Genomic DNA, 18,328 nt, shown 5'->3' with positions numbered 1-18,328 from the left:
ATATGATTTGTCAATGGAAGTGATAGGAACATTAGGAACCTGAATTTCTTCAGGAATCAATAAAATTAGGTCTAAAGAATATTGTAGGATTCGTAACGAATGGAATAATAAATGAATCCGTTGACTAGAACAAAAGGACTCGAAACTCAAAACAATGATTTTGTTGAGAATAAAAATTTCATTTCAGAAATATTCACCCCTGAGCGCTTTTCAATTATTGCTAGGATTATCATGGATATCATCAAAAGTTTTTTCACAAACAGTCCAAAATGTATTCAATATTGTCATCTTGATTAATAAGTGTCATCTTGATTAATTTTTGAAATCACATACCCTGAAAGAATTGGAAAATAAAATCTTCTTCTTTTTCAGACAAGTTTTGAAGAAGAAATAATGGGAGGGCTGTAGTAGGCATACATAGCAGCTATGTAAGTAGGTATAAATAAACAAGTAGAGAGGTAGGTAGGTACGTGTAAATCTAAAAAAAATCTGGTGTGAACATCACACGACTTTCCTTATCCTATTGAATGATGCTTGTTTTTATGTTCTATATTAACTTTTACAATATCTCTAACCGTTTAGTCGGTATAGCTGAAAACCGCCAAAAAACGGTCAAAAACCACCAAAAAACGGTCAAAATACCACCAACCGCAGCACCTATCTCAACCAAACGTTTTGAGTTGCATCCTTGTCACATTTGTAAACTCCATACCAAATTTCAAGTCTCTAGCTCATACCATTCCCGAGATATTGTTAAATTACAACAAAAACCGCCAAAAAGCGGTAAAATGCCGCCAACCGTTGCACCGATCTCAACCAAAAGTTTCGTGTCGCATCCTTGTCACATTTGACAGCTACATACCAAATTTCAAGTCTCTAGCTCTTACCGTTCTCGAGATACGTTTTCGAGATATTTTGTTTACAGACAGACAGACAGACACACAGACAGACACACCCACGGACCAATGGCTGAAACTTTGGATTTAGGCTCTAGGGACCTCAAAACGTGTTTTGGCACTAAAAACTGACCATCGAAATTTTGACCCGATTACATTACTTTCCTTCCTATAGGATAAGGAAAGTAAAAATAAATGCATTACAATAAAAGCACCTAATAATGCAAGTGACTTTGACTTTTACGAAGTCGAGAGCAATAGCAGCTAATGTGACAGCCATAAAAGTTAACCTAAAAACTAACAATGAAAGAGATAATGTTAGCTTTATGAAGAAAGCAAGAACGTGAATGCTACTAACTTTGCCGATGATAAAAATAGGAAAGAAAGTACCAGTGGTGTGTGATGAGATTTTAAAATGGGGAAGCTATAAACCCATGTATGCCAATCTGCCGGTGGTCTTAGAATCCAGGTAATCCAGGTTGAACCAAATGAACCAGGAACCAAAGAAGAACGAGAAAGGAAGGAGACAGAAAGCTTACTATTTTGGGTAAGTAGGGGAGAATGGTGAGAAAACTCCGTCGAAAGGAAAAAAAGTAAAAAGCGATGATACCCCGGCTTTCATGAAGGATACACCACTGAGTTGTGCAAATAGCAATCTTCTACATGTGGATGTAATAACAATTGGCCCTGACAACACATGAGTCTCACGACATACTATCAGATATTAACAGAAGCTAGGAATGAACTTCAGGAATGTAAGTGCAAGAAATTTATTGTATGAAGAAAAGAAAGTAAAATTTATAATGAACAAAGAAAAAAGAGAAGAAAAAGGACAAAAAAAAGTAAAAAGGAAGAAGGAGAGAAAAGTAGAGCGAATAAATTGAGAGGAAATAATAAATGAAATGAAGAAAGAAAATGGATGAAAAAGAGAGAGTCAAAGAAGAAGAAGGGAAGAAAAGAGAAAGAACTAGGTATAAATTGGGAAGGAAGAAAATGAAGAAAGAAGAATATGGACTAAAAAAGAAGAAAAAAATCTCGAAAAATGAAAAAAAAAATCCTACCTAGTTCTTTCATTATTTTTCCTAACTTTTCCATTTGAAGGGATTTCACAAGATGTGTTAGAAGTTAAAATGCCTATGTACATTAAATATTATTTCTAGTCTGCTGTGCAAGAGCAATGTTAGTCTCTCTCAATTTTCATGAATATGAATGAAAGAGTACATAAATATGCATAACAAAAGTTTTATTTCGCATTGTTTGTACACCTATTGTCTAGACTTCTGTATTTAAAACATGTCATTCAAGGTTTTCCCGGAGGGTAATGTACTCATAATTTATAATGGAGGAGTTGCAAATGGGTTAAACTTATTAATAAATGGTCAATCCCTACGTAAAAAGTAGTGAAAAATCCAAATCTGAGGTCGAAACTCCAAAAAAGTAACTTTAAAAGGTCGAACATTCAATTTTTAATTGCCGTTCTAATGAAAAAGCTCAAAGACTTGTGACGTCAGATTTCACGTCGAACTGCGCCGAAACGCTTGCGCACAAACAAACAAACGGGAGTCATGAATTATGACGTCATTGCCTACGGGAGCGTATGCCGTGACGTCAAACTTCACGATTTACCGGTATTTTTTAAATCGATTTATCTCGGTATCTAGAAGTCGTAGAAGAAATTCCGTTGGTCCTCATTTTTCCTCCTCTATGACTTTGAAACATCACTTAAGTAAGCGCAACTGATCTATTATGATAGTTTTAAGCATTCCCTTTTGAAAATCCTGTGACACACCACTGGAGGCTAATGAGGCCTCCACCCAAGGCTCTGTAAGCCAGGCTGAGAGCTGTCTACGTCATCTCCTGGCGTAATTAATATTCCGGCATAATATTATTTATCCATTTGTCTCTCATCCCCAAAATTATATCCCTGGGAAAAAGTTCTCACACCAGATTTTCCCTTCACCACCACTCATCGTCTCTGTTAAGTTGTGGTTGATTTTAGCAGACTCGTTTTAGAGGTATATTTAACCGTCTCTGTTGAATACCACCCACACAGTGCTCTTGTCAATATAAAAAGGAACTTTAATTGTGTTAATGTTAAGCATACATTAAATGTTTGCCATAAATATAGTTCCCTGAATATTTAAATTTCATGACTTGAATTGGATTCGAACCACCAACCTCCAGATTCAAAGTCCACCGTGCTAACCACTACACCACTGAGGTTGGTACTCTTGGCTATATATCGAGTGTGTGAAGATCGTATACAAGTAGGTAATGTCAATAATATTGATGGTAGGCAGGCGATATTTGTTTGGTTAATTTTATCAGGCTCAAATCTGAGGCAGGCACTTATTTCCATTATTTTTCGTTTCGGTGGATGTGCTATTTTCCATTTGCCACGAGTTTTCTAGTTAATAGAAAACTCGTGGCTACCTACATACGTACCACATAGTGATTCCTTTCCACATGTGCACGTATAAATTGTGTCAATAGTTAATAGATGAGTTATCGTTATGGTATTGAAATTTGAAATACATTTCCGTATATTTGCTCCCTATTCTACAGATATTCATTGATAGGAATGATATAATATGAGCTGATAACCGATATTAAAATGAATTTATTAAAATTTCAAATTCGTTCACAAGTATTTCTCTCTGAATTTGTTCGTGAAATTACGAAACATTACCTGAAGCCAACACACAAAATAAACCGAATTCATTCCGTTAATTAGGTAGATACCTATTTCGAAAATAAAGTAAAAAGCATTTTCATTATTTTCATTTATTAAAAATCATATTACTCGTAATAATATCTATTTAAAATACAACCTGTATTTTCATTGAATATTTCATCGGCCTAGGCCGCGGCTTAGCAAGTCGGATCAATATCGGAATAACACGGTATTGATTTTCAGCCTGTGGATTAATCTAAATTTAACATTTGTCATTACCGCGCTATTTTAATTTTATTACCTTTTTTTAATTAATATTTAATTGTTTTCTCCAGGCAATAAAACATCCACCAATCATACACCTGAATTTTATTATTTTTATTCCTCTTTAAAAAAAATCGCATTATCGCACCCTTTCTTCAGCATGACGATAAAGTTAAATTTAGATTCCCTACATCTCTAGGGCAGTATCATAACTTGGCTATTTTCGATACTGTATAAGTAAAACTGAAGCACTGAAGGTTCTGGAGGAGTAGGTATGAAGGATTTCTCATCTATCATCAATTCATCACTCTTCTCCTTTTTCTCCCTCTGGCTATGACTGTCGGGCGTTTTCCTGTCTGCAGATATAGGATCAAGGAAATCCTGAGTTTTCATATCTTTCTCTTTCCCTCTTTCTTTCTCTCTCTCTCTCTCTCTCTCTCTCTCTCTCTCTCTCTCTCTCTCTCTCTCTCTCTCTCTCTCTCTCTCTCCTATCATATTTCTTGCATTGTCTGGATTCAAAATGGCGGAACATTTTCAACTCTCAGTTGGGAACTTTTGCAGGACAATGGAGTAATAAAGGATTTATATTTTTGGGTGTAAAAAAGTGTGAAAGGTCCAGAAGGACAGGTGCAAGCGGAGAGGTAATAATGGAATATTATGACCGCAGATATAAAAGAGAAAAAGGCTCACATTAAAAATAAAATTTAACAAAAAAAAATACCTACCTAAAAACGTACTTCTGTCTATGACTCTATGTGCTGCCTGTGGGAATATTTTTTCATGGCAATTTAATTACTATTTATTATTATATTATTGTGCTTCCCAGTTTCACTACGAAAGCTACACAGGTAGTTACTTTATCTACAGTACAGTTCATGTTTGAGTTTTTAATTCATATTTAATTATTGAATCGAACGAAGTGAGTTCTAATCGACGATTTTCCATTTACTTAAACCGCTTATTATAACTCTCGGAAATGGTTTTTACTTTTTACTATGTCACTTGATAGTTATGATTAAGACAAAGTAATTTTCATGCTAAATCTCCTCTCTCAGAACCTCGACATCCAAATCTTTCAGTATTGTACAAATTTTCTTCAGCTTCTTCTTCTTCTTCTTCTTCTTCTTCTTCTTCTTCTTCTTCTTCGTCTTCTTCTTATGAAAAATGAAGTTATTGCCGTTCAAATTCTTCTTCTTCTCTCTCTCTCTCTCTCTCTCTCTCTCTCTCTCTCTCTCTCTCTCTCTCTCTCTCTCTCTCTTCCTCCCTCTCTTGGTATATCTTTCAGTCTCTCTTCATTTCTCTCTCTCTCCATTTCTATCATCTTTCCCTTTTCCTGTATTTTATTTTCGCTGTCCATTTCTCTTTCCCTGTTCCTCTTTTTTCCTCTTCCTCTTTTTCTTTCCCTCTCCGTGTGTTTTTTCCACCCCTTTCTCTTTCCCTTATATACTCGTATTTCTCTTCATTTATCTCTCTCTCTTCTTTCCCCCTTCCTCTTTTTCATTTTTCCAGGGTTTCATTTCCTCTATCCATTTTTCTCCCTCTATAGTTCTATTAGCTATTTCTCGTTCTATTAGCTATTTCTTGCGATTTCTTTGTTCTATCACTTTTCTGTCTCATCCTATCACATTCTATGAATTTCTTTTCTCTGAGCTTTCTTTGTCTCTTTTTCTTTATATCCCTCTCTCTTGTGCACTCGTTCAGTCTCTCTCTCTCTCTCTCTCTCTCTCTCTCTCTCTCTCTTAGGCTTAGCTTAGGAGATGCTTTATTGTAAAGTTTAATTTTTGTTAAAATAAATGTACTATATTAAATCTAAAAAAAATCTCTCTCTCTTGTTCACTCACTTTAGCTCTCCCTTCCCCTCTCTCCTTTTCTATTTACCTTCACAATGGATTTCGAAGAAAAACTCATACGTATAGAACAATAAGAAGAAGGAGAGAAGAAAACTGAAAAGAAGAAGGAGAAGAGCTGGAAGAAAAAAAGAGAGCAGCTGAGGATTTAAATAAGAAAGAGCTCGCTGCTGGAATTACTGGTAGTGGTAGCACACAGTAAAACTTTGCAGACAGTTACAAAATTTGACCCAACCGTGCAACCTAGGAAATAAATAGAAATGTCAAGCTAAAATCTTGTAATAAAAAAAAAGAAAAGCTTATTAGCTACTTAAAAAAAAAAACTAGTAATTAAGAGGCAAAAAAGACATTCATGAAGTTGTCTAAGAAAAGAGAAATCCCTAAAGTTGTTTAAAAAAGGGACAGCTCTGAAAAAATTAGCTTTAATTTAATCAAGATGTTGAACTTTTTAATGAGTTCCAATAATGTAAATTAAACCTAAATTTTAACATTTTTAACAACGTTCCCTATGGGGTTGGTGTACCCACATTGTTAAATACTATAATTGAATCAATTTAGGTTTCTCGTGGGCACAAGAGTACTATCGTGATAGTACAATAGTAAATTTGTATTTTCTTTCGGGAAACTGACCACTGGAAAATTGACCATTGCTCCATTAGAAACTCAACGGATTAATGGTCAGTTTCCCGAAAGCAAAATATGTACCTACACCCTTATCATGCATGAGTTTATCATACAAGAGAATAATCCTCATATCTTGCGTATCTCGGTGGTTTAGAGGTCAAGACTTTCGCCTGGTAGTTAGGAGGACGTGGGTTCTATCTCAACTGAGCTGTATGGAATTTAATCCTTAGGTATCATTATTTCATTTGACAATTTGACGACAGTAATAAGTAGTAGACTACAGCTGTTGGTCTTATTCAAGCTTTATAAATAAACACAAGTAGAAATACCTACCTAGTTGATAATTACGCCACCCAAACATGTTTAACTTATTTTTTTATGTAAAACAACATGTTAATCCGCCACTCGAAAATGTTAAAACATGTTAAACCTAATCTAAACGTTTGACATTTTTTTTACTTCTTACTTTCTTTTTTTACAAGCTAAACTTAAATGTAAGAAAATGCAAATGAAAGCAATAAATTAAATTATTACCCGAATTAAAAATAGCAAAGTAATAAATTCATGAGATTAGCTAGTTTCTAGTTTGAGTTATTTTTAGCTGTGGATTTCTAAAGAAGTAGGTCCCCCATGCTCGAAAAATGTTGTTATTATTATTATTTCCTTTAAGTCCCTTTAACTCTGGGTTCACTTTTTTGTTAGGTTCACTTTTTTGTTATTAGGTATGTAGATAAAAAATTCTAGACTTTCTAGGAAAATGAAAGAACAATCTTCTCTTTAGGAATGGGCGCTATGGGATATTATATCTCTTTCCTAGAGGATAATGAAGAAAAAAAAAAGCCCAGGACTCTACAAAATTATAAAAAAAACACGTTCTCGTGTCTAGTTTTAAAAAACACAGTTTCCAACTCTCAAGGGGTACTATAACCCCCTACCCCAGTAAGTACTCCCTTATATTGCGGTCAAAAATCTCCAACACCATTATGACAATGAACTCACACTTGAAACTCATTTGGTGTAGTAACAAACTTTTACCGCCACCATAAAACCCACGTCCTCACCAGTGACGTATGGCGTATGGTGTTTTATAATCAAGAGAAGTGAATCAGACATCTCCACTAATCTTTCTTGCGTTGCACATTGCATACTCAGATAGTTACACGGCAATCATACAAATCATGACGAATCACTACAAGGTTATGAAATTTGGATTCAGCGGGTCTACAGTCTCAGGAACACATTAATTTACAGTAGGTAGGTATTTAACTATTTACACATTCAACTTCTAACCATAATGTTCAACGGTGTTTTCGTGTTTCTGATGTCCCCGTGTTGACCCAGCATCTAAGTGGGAAGTAGGTATTGTATCTCTTCTCACTCATCTGATGAGAGAAACACTAACGGATGGGCATGCTACGACACGGACCAATTGGGTCTAATGTTGTTTCATTGCTACGAAATAAAAACGGGGATGAAACACTCATATTATTTTTAATCACGCCACGCCACTAGTTCCCACGTTATGCTTGGGGAAAAGTTCAATCTTCTAAAAAGGAACGCCTTGACCATTTTGCGAGTGAAACGGATGTCGTTTTCGAGACCTCTCTGGTTTATTTCTAAACGAAATTGCTGAAATACGAAAACTTTTGAGCTACATAAATTTTCAAGTGTATTGTGAAAGCAAAAGATCGAGAAAGAAGTGTAAATAGAGGGAGTGAAAGAGAGAAATTTTGTTGATACTATGAATTTCATGAAGTTCTTATTCATGAATGAGAAAGACAGAGGAGAGGGAGAGAGGAAGGGAGGGAGAGATAAGAAGGGAGGGAGAAAGAGAGAGGAAGAAGGGAAGGACAAAGAGAGAGCGACGAAGTAAGAGAGATCAGGAGGGAGAAAGAGAATGAGAGGGAGTTAAAGAAAGAGAAGGGATAGAGAGAGAGAGAGAGAGAAAGGAAGAGAAAGAGAGACAAACATCAGAAGGGAGACAAAGACACACTTGATACGAAAGAAAATTTGAGTAGTAACCTCCGTATTTCATCGCTCTAAAAATGGGACTGTGGTTATGGTTACACAATAAGCCCATCTTTTAAATACTGAATTCAAACCTAGAGTCCTAGAAGGTTATTTATACATAGTTGGTAAGTTGATTTCAGAAAAGCTAACAAGACTTTAAATTTTAATTAGAGAAAAACCAACTGTACTAAATGAGAATTTTAATAATTGGTAAGTTGATTTCAGAAAAGCTAACAAGACTTTAAATTTTAATTAGAGAAAAACCAACTGTACTAAATGAGAATTTTAATAATACCTACTAGGTAAACGCCATCTTTGTCACCTTTTAAGTGATGAAAACACACAACAAAATCGTTTGAGTTATAATTAAACGTGGGTTGAAAACCCGCGGCTTAATCTCATTAAAAAAGATCGTAAAGAGAAAGGATGAAAAAACGTGCCTTGACGGAAAAAATCCCTTCTTAGCCTAGAAACTAAGGATAGCATTCTTTGAATCTCACTTAAAACTTGAATTAGAAATGCATACTTGAGGAAAGCCTAGATGCGGTCTATTGTAAATGGAAACCCTTCTTTTTACTGTCCCATAATAACCTGTAATAAAATAATGAGTGTCATAAAAAGAGCATAATGGAATATCTGCCACTTTGATACGAGCGGTTATGACGCTATTACGTTTTCTACCTACCTAAAAACGTACTTCTGTCTATGACTCTATGTGCTGCCTGAGGGAATAATTTTTCATGGCAATTTATTTATTATTGTGCTTCCCAGTTTCACTACGAAAGCTACACAGGTAGTTTATCTACAGTGTTCATGTTTGAGTTTTTAATTCGTATTTAATCGAACGATGTGCGTTCTAATCGACGATTTTCCATTTACTTAAACCGCTTGTTATAACTCTCGGAAATGGTTTTTACTATGTCACTTGATAGTTATGATTAAGACAAAGTAATTTTCATGCTAAATCTCCTCTCTCGGAACTTCGACATCCAAATCTTTCAGTATTGAACAAATTTTCTTCTTCTTCTTCTTCTTCTTCTTCTTCTTCTTCTTCTTCGTCTTCTTCTCCTTCTTATGAAAAATGAAGTTATTGCCGTTCAAATTCTTCTTCTTTTCTCCTCCTCCTCTCCTTCTTTTTACTGTCCCATAATAACCTGTAATAAAATAATGAGTGTCATAAAAAGAGCATAATGGAATATCTGCCACTTTGATACGAGCAGTTATGACGCTATTACGTTTTCTTTTTTTTTATTACAAAACCAACTGAAGCGGTAATGATTTTCCCTGACTCTCAAACGTCAACTTGCCTCGTGTACCTCATTTGTACACAATATTTACACAGACCTGAGCTGATAACAAGTAAAGCATGGAAACCCCATGGAAATCAGCCTGTATTACAATAAGTGAAAAGAAAGAGAAGCAAATGAAAAGTGATAGGAGAGAGAGAGAGAGAGAGAGAGAGAGAGGTGGGCAGTAGGAAATTTGTAGTTATTGAGGTGTTTTTTTCTTTCTTTCTTCCTCTTCTTCCTCTTCTTCTTCTTCTCTTATATTATTATTAACTTTTTCTTTATAACTAGGGAAGTTTGTACAAAATGGGTATGACCCGTGAATTAAATAAATAAATAAACTCTCTTTTCGTGCATTATTAATTTGACTCTGTTTTTCTCCCACTTCCTCTTTTTGCCAGTGCAACTTTTCATCCTTTCTTTCGATCTCTCTCTGTCCCTTAATCTCTTTATCTTTTTCTCTCTCTCTCTCTCTCTCTCTCTCTCTCTCTCTCTCCTCTCTCTCTCCTCTCCTCTCTCTCTCTCCTCTCCTCTCTCTTTCTCTCCCTCTCTTTCTCCTGGATATTTGAACAATCTTTTGTTCACCACTTCAAAATGATTTGAGAAAATTAGATTACACTACACTGAATCTGTAGTGATATATGGAGAGAAAAGGAGGTACATTAAAAAAAAGGTAAAGATATACTGAGGATTAAATTCCAACCTCAGTGGTGTAGTGGTTAGCACTGTATGGCGCGGTGGACAAGTCAAGTAAATGTCAAAATGAGTTTTCATAGCAAACAATTTCCTATTCCTAGAAGTTGTCCGTACACAAAGAGGCCACTCTGAGGCTTAGATGTAGGCACAAACAGCCCTAAAAGTTGGGTTAAGCTTTTATACAAATATTAAACCACATATAGGTTAGAGATCGATAAAATTCATAGAATTCCTATATTGGCTAGACCTACGCTGCTACACACCTATTCGTAGAAAAAAAACGATGTTGGTTTAAAATTAAAACGGCAAATCGTGTTTTGTACCACGAGCAAAATAATAATAATAACAATGTCGATGATAATTATAATAGTAATAAATGGAATAATAATAATAATAATAATAATAGTGGAATAAATGAAATAATAATGAAAAGCCACACTCGCTAAAACACGGATGTTCAATTCTCACGGAATTGTTTTACAATTTAGGTCGCCCCCTTCCATCTCGAAAATAAAATGGCCTAAAAAGAAGAGGGGAAGGAAGGGGTTAAGGGTCATGAGAGGCAATTTTCCAACCGGGAAAAGGTTTCAATTACATATTTATTACCTACAGACTGAAAGCTTGGAAGAGAAAGTTCGACCCTTTTAAGTATTTTCCAGAATGATTTAGAATCTCAATCTCAATGAACCATGTGTGATAAATAGTGACTACGGGCCCAAAAATAAAAGCATTCAGTCAAAAAATCTTGCTCTTCAGCTACTGCATTGCAATTTCAAGAGTTGCAATTTAACATCATGGTCGTTTACGTACTTTACGTGACAATTTCGAAACGTTCGACACACCTATACCCTCTACATTACAATAGATAAAATTAAAAAAAAAAAAAAAAAATAGCGAAAAAAGTAAACATTAATCTGAATTCACCATACCTAATTAAATATTTCACATTGAAGTAGGTATAAGATTTGGTAATTCATCCAACCGACCCATCATTACAGAGGAATTTAAAGAAAACAGAAAAACAACTTTTCAAGAAAATTTCTTGTATTGTTTTGTACAAGAAAATTTCTTGTTTAACAACTTTTGTTGGAGGAAAAATTTGAACATTGTCTCGTATACAAGTACCTACATAGGTACATATTTCTAATCTAATATTTCTTTAATTTTCTTTCTTTTTAATTTTGTTTTGTTTTTTAGCACGTGTGAGACTTCTTTTTTTTTTCGGATAAGACGTTTTAACACTGGAATATGAGGTCGTTCACGTCGGTTCTTAAAAAGAGTTGTTTTTTTTTTTTTTTTTTTTTTTTTTTTTTTTTTTTTTTTTTTACTAAAACTCTTTCCACAGGTTTGCAACAAAATTCCATTTCTCCCTCAATATTAAAATTTGATAAGCAATTTTGTTCCTCGACCAACGAAATCTAGGCATATGATGTCTATAAAATGTCCGAAGTCCACCACGCTAACCACTGCACCACTGAGGTTGGTTGCACCACTGAGGTTTCTTTTCTTAATCATAACTAAATTCTGAGAGAATTGTAACTATTGAGGTATTATTGTCGTCCCGAAATCTAAGAGGGAAGAAAGACATCAGGGTAGGAGAAAGCCAGCCTTTCCAAGGACCTATCTCTTTAGGAATTAAGTCCTCCCCGGGCGGTAATCGAACCTAGCACTTACAAGTTACAAGAGACCAAATGAGGTGCACTACCCTTTAAGCTAACTAGGCATAATATCCCGATCATTCTGTTAGTGTTTTTAGAATCCAGATTGAATATTTTCGGTATTTCACCAGTTTCGGTAAGTGTTAATTAGTGAGGGCGAAAAAAAACCGTAGAGGGGAAGGGGAGCGGTGCTTCCCCTAGCTTTCATGTAGACTACGCCACTGGTTCTCACAATGACCTTGATACACTAAACGACCTTGAACTTGACAATGGACGCGTCTGATTGGTTGATTCAATCTTGCTTGGTATTATAGTTATTTGGTAATTAATAATTTTGCAAAGCTAGGATGTAGCAATGTGTAGCATAGCCATTAGGATGTAGCCTAATACCTAGGGTTAGTTCGGTATGTTTGGATACCAGAAGGGAGATGGTTTGGAACGATCGGTGGAACCGGTACCTAAGGCCAGCTACTCAGACCGTCTCACAGATCTGCGTCTGTCAGACAGTCTGAATCTGAGTTGAGGAAAAATCAAGATACCTACATAGGTATAGGTAGTTATGCTAAAAATAGGTAATACCTAGAAACTTTGAAATCATGGCATGTGTCTTCTGTGTATAATTTTTTTTATATTCTAGGTACCGTTGTACTATGCATTATTTTGTTCTATGTACAAGAAAATAAATAAATAAATAAATAAATAATCATTTGTTGACTTCATGCCCACTCTTTAACCTCTTCAGTAGGGGAGAAGGATTTTATCCTAAACAGATAAGGATCGTTCTCGGAACGGCTGGCTTTCTCCTATCCTGTCTTCCTTCTCTTAAACACTTTGACCGCCAAGGCCTTTTTGCTTGTGTTAACCCCCACGCCAAGTTTTCTCGCAGTGTCTCGCATATGTGCAAGACAGGCACTTTTTGTGAAATCCGTGTCACTTATATGCGAGACAAGGCAATAATTGTATTCAATTTTTTTAAAATTATCAATTTTATTGACTGTCTCGAATATTTGCGAGACATATCCTGGGCTGTTTTTAATAGACATCTAGTGACTTTTCCGCTTCTATTCTCCAATGTTTCATTTTTCCATGTTTTTAGGTTTTTACATTTATTTTTTGTATCTACAAATTTTCAGATTTTCATTTCAAATAAAAAAAACACATTTTCATTGTTTTCTCATAAGAAATACATTGTATTTTTTATTTTGTCTCAAAAAATTCATTTTTCAAGATATTTTTTTCAAACAAAAACCAAAAAAATCCTCAGAAGCCAGGCTTTCAGAGCCCCATTTAAAATACACAGTTTAGGGTTGCAAATAAGCGAGACAGTCATTTCAAGTTGGAAACTACGTGTCTCGCATATATGCGACCCACGCAATAAAAGTATTCAACGGCGTCTCGCATATATGCGACCCATGGCGGTCAAAGTGAATTAAGTAAACGAGGAAATTCTGGAAAGGGATTTTTATCCTTCCATTTACCCCCTCTCCTAATTTTTATTCCCTTATTTTGCTCTCTTCTGTCCAGTCTAATTCTCCCTGTCTATCATCTGCGTTTTTCGTAATAACTGACAGTTTTTCAGCTAAAGCTAAATTCATTAAATAAAATAAAAATCATATTTCCCGCCCTTTCCCTCTTCTTTCTAGCTTTCCCTCTTCTACTTCCTCTAGAGAATTTTTCGATGCAAAAAGAGATGATACCTAATTCATTGTTTGTACATTACGTACATTTAATTTTGGGCCAGTTGCAAGAATTTTTACCATCCCTTCTACTATGATCCTTTATGAATGAATAGGTCTGAATTGAAGCTCTGAGGTTATTTGTGGCTGGATTTACTTCCTCAAATACAGAATCAATATCTAATGACATTACAATAGATAAAATTAAAAAAAAAAAAAAAAAATAGCGAAAAAAGTAAACATTAATCTGAATTCACCATACCTAATTAAATATTTCACATTGAAGTAGGTATAAGATTTGGTAATTCATCCAACCGACCCATCATTACAGAGGAATTTAAAGAAAACAGAAAAACAACTTTTCAAGAAAATTTCTTGTATTGTTTTGTACAAGAAAATTTCTTGTTTAACAACTTTTGTTGGAGGAAAAATTTGAACATTGTCTCGTATACAAGTACCTACATAGGTACATATTTCTAATCTAATATTTCTTTAATTTTCTTTCTTTTTAATTTTGTTTTGTTTTTTAGCACGTGTGAGACTTCTTTTTTTTCGGATAAGACGTTTTAACACTGGAATACGAGGTCGTCCACGTCGGTTCTCGGTATTTCTATCAAATGATAGATGTTGATACGTTGTAGATAATATAGGTGAAGAGGGATTTTGAAGCTCTTGTCACTATTCACGCCGCGCCGCACGGAAAGATGAGTTCCGCATTGACATATCGGAGGGTCAGTTTTGGTGAATACCTAGGGTGACCATAATTTTTTTGGCCCAAAGCGGGACGCAGTCCTTTTTGGACGAAGGCAGGGGGTGAGGTACAAACATATTTGGTTTGACAGAGGGAACTTTAACTGCTATGGTCTTATCGTCCCGAAATCGAAGAGAGAAGGAAGACAGGATAGGAGAAAGCCAGCCGTTCCGAGAACGAACATTATCCCATCAGGATAAAATCCGCCCCGGACGGGAATCGAACCCGCGGCCCAGCGCTTACGAGGCAGACGCACTACCAACCAAGCTAACTAGGCTGGCTACTACTACATAATATGTAATGATAAATACTCTGAGCATACCTAATACAATCTACGTTATGTTAATTTTCATATAAGCGAGTAAGAAATAATGTAAGAACAGAGTTTTATGTTTATATGAGTATTGGGTAAGTACTTATACCTATCAAGTTTATAGGTACTAGGTACTTACCGATACGAGTAATTATTTGTACATAGTAGAAAGTAGAAATACTATGGCACAACTTCTGACTGCTGTTTTAAAGGAAAAATCATGGAAGCCAGCAGCACGGAGGGACGCCTGCGATAGTACGTTGAAGCACATCTATCAGTTCCCAGTGGAACCCAGGGACTCCAAGTCTAGTACTATAGTACTAGATTCAGTACTCAAATTATTTTCCAGTTGGAGACCCTGGTGGAACCCTGAGGTTAGGCAACGTCACCTTTTCCCGCGTGTACAGACGGAGTCGGCGTTTTTCGTCAGCCTCTCAATCAGCCCTAACTAGGGTGATTGCTTTGGGCTGACATTTGGGTTTGGCTACAAAAACAAATCGTTCTCGAGATATTTTGCTCACAACTTTCTACTCAGGATAAAATCCGCCCCGGGCGGGAATCGAACCCGCGGCCTAGCGCTTACAAGGCAGACGCACTACCAACTAAGCTAACAAGGCTGGGAACAAGACCTTACAGGCAGAAAAAAGTAATGATCTTTTCACATCACTGGCTTTTCTCTTTTCTGGCATTAAATTTAATGGTTTTTTTTTATTTAATGCCTTGTAGAAGGCCATGCTTGGGAGACAAGCAGTCTAGTCTTTTTCTAGATTTCCCCCAGGCATACCAAACCTATGAAGAGACTATAGGGTGACCCAGGTTTTACGTTCACCTGAAATACTTATCTTCAAAAGCTTACCTATATTATTAACATAATAGCCAGGCTTGTTAGCTTGGAGCGTAGAAGAAGGAAGAAAGACATAATAGAAATTAGTCAGCCTTTCCGAGAACGTATTTTCTAGCTTACAGACTGTAAAAATGTAAACAGACAGTAAACTTGTAAAACTTTAATCTCCAATGGTAAAACTTTAAAAACGATGTTTGTTTGCATGAATTCTATTTCTTTTTATTCGTAAACAACGTCACTAAAAAGCGACAAGACGAAAAAAAACTGTTTTGTGAGTAAAGGGGCACAGGTTGTAAAAAGCTTGCTAAAAAAATATAAAGACTTGAAAAACTTAAGTCATTGTAATTTCTGGAAAAAACAACTAGACATCTTGATCTTGATAATGGGGTAAACGAAAGCAATGGCTGTTTTGCCAAATTTATTAGGTATCATTAAAAATAAAAAAGACAAAGACAGTATCCCTACACTGTCAACCAAGAACAACAACTACCAACAATAAATAAAATTTTGTTGTTTTTTTATGGACAGATAGGCCAGATATGTAGTTCTCTTGTCAAAATTGGTCAATGGCAGATTATCTGATTTCTGATTATTTTAATGAATTTTGGTGTTTCGGAAGAAATTAATTTTTTCAGAGCCGCAACTGGGTTCCAAAGTCTTGAATAATTAGCATACCGCCCAGACTGGGTGAACAATAAATCTCAACTTGAGTATGGCAAGAGAATGGGGACTTTCTGCACAATGAAGGTAATGAAATGGCAAATTTGAATTGTGTTCGTCCCCAGAGGATTTCTCGGGACAGCGGGACCAGAGGCTCCAAAGCGGGACTGTCCCGCCGAAAGCGGGACGTATGGTCAGCCTATGAATACCTATCTGTGTGTGATGAGGCCAATTCTCCTTACTCAATTTAGAACGTCGGATTTTTACGTGTTTGTATTTTCATACCACACATGGCCTTGCTGCTTAATCTTTGTTCTTATGCTTCACTCAATTCTTCCGTTTCATCTCCTCTTCTCCCCATTTATCTTTCTTTCATTTTGTCTTCCGCTCCATTTTTAACATCAAAGTAAGGCTCAACTCACCTACACCCCCTCACCTGCCCCGTCACCTTCAATTTTGGTGGCAGCCATTATTCTGTGAAATGAAATTCCCAAATCTCAAAATAATATCTTGAAAATAGGGTCTTCTCTCCCGAAAGATGAGATCAAACAGAAAAACTTTAACTTTTGACCTCAAAATTGTGCACTGTAGGATTTACCTGACATGACCAAACCCAGGTGTTTCAAACTTTAGATAGTGAACGTTCAACTTTTTTCATAAAAAGCTCCATCCTACCGCCCCCCTAGCCAGTGGGCGATGGGGGGGGATTTAGGTACTCCATGACCATTTTCTGTCCTAGTATAAGCATTTCCATCCTCCTCTTCCTCTCATGAAGTTTTCTGATTTCTAGTATATTATTTTCCTACCTCCCTCCTTCCCTTGTCTTCCTCTCTTGAAGTTTGCTGATTCCCTTCCCCTCATCTAGGTACTTTACAAACTAAATGATACAATTTCATATTATTGAAGTCAAGCTTGGTTTGGTCTCATTTTACATTTTAAAGTCTCAAAAAAGAGCTCTAGTACTTGTAAGCTATTGTATTTGAAAAATTAAACTATCGACGAAGGAAAATTTTCTCAAGCCAAAACAGTTGTAAGATCATGATAAAGAGAAACAGAAAAACGGAGATGAAAAGAGAGAAAAAAAGCGAAAGCACAAAATGAAGAAAGAAATGATAATAATCAGTATGCATAATTATGTTAATAAATAACAAAATGAAAATGTTAGCATTTTTTTCTTTCTCTTAAGAGAAGAATAATTTTCGTGATATTATTTTCACAGACTGGTGTTTATCCAATTTCATTATCATTATAGTATTATTATTCTCTGTTATTACTAGGTAGGTATCATATTTTGCCTTCTTCTCTAGGTTTTTGGTATATGAAGGTTTTAGTTTTTCGGAATTTTAGATCTTTTTATTATTATTATTATTTATTTAGGTGCTTCAGGAATTTGAGAACTGAATAATTTAACAGTAAAGAGCCAAAATGAGACTCAGAAGTTAAAAAAAAAAGGAAAAAAAAGTACCTACAAAAAACAAAAATAAAAATGGGATTAGTGGAGGTGGCATTTTTCCCTTGATTTTGTGTATGCCATTTCCTCATCAGTTAATCCCCTTATCCCGTGACTCTGCCACAATCTAACCCATATCAAAAGATAACTTGACTTTTGTGGAGAGATTTAAAAATAACATAGCTTCTCCTTTCACCGGAAAAGGGGAAAATGAAAAGTTTAGTGGGAAAAAGTTTCAAGGAGCGTATGTAGATATATTCATACTGTTAATTTTCTAGGTAACTATTAGGTAAGTGTAGTATGTACACAGTGGAAAGTACTTCAAAATCCCCTGTGACATGACAGTCATGACACTTGGTGAAGTTTTATTTTTTATTTATTACTAGCCGAAATCCGGAGCGAAGCGATTGGTTTGGTTTTGGTCCAACTTTAATTGCGCTAAATTGACGTTTTATTTCCTTGGGTTGACCCAGCAGTACCAGCACCCATTTGAGGAATACTTGAATGAACTAAGTTCTAAGTTTTGTAAGTTTTAACTCGAAGATTTTTGACTTGAGTAGTTTACCTACCTTTTTTGTTTAGGCACATTATTATCTTTTGAACAGTTGGTCTGTTTTTGTTTGAGAGAATCTTTTGTTATTTCAAATTGTATTTCTCCTATGAAGAAAAAGAAGAAGAA

General features: G+C 35.5%; 1 protein-coding gene across 1 annotated transcript in view; it reads left to right on the top strand.

Moving 5' to 3' along the window:
• Nucleotides 1–18,328, top strand: part of LOC103524697 (G-protein coupled receptor GRL101-like) — a 172,760-nt gene that overhangs the window by 119,215 nt on the left and 35,217 nt on the right. The gene's annotated exons all lie outside the window — the stretch shown is intronic.

The sequence above is a fragment of the Diaphorina citri genome, unplaced genomic scaffold (assembly GCF_000475195.1).
Source record: "Diaphorina citri unplaced genomic scaffold, Diaci psyllid genome assembly version 1.1 scaffold115, whole genome shotgun sequence".
NCBI classification, from domain to species: domain Eukaryota; kingdom Metazoa; phylum Arthropoda; class Insecta; order Hemiptera; family Psyllidae; genus Diaphorina; species Diaphorina citri.
This window is presented reverse-complemented; position numbering and strand designations above follow the sequence as displayed.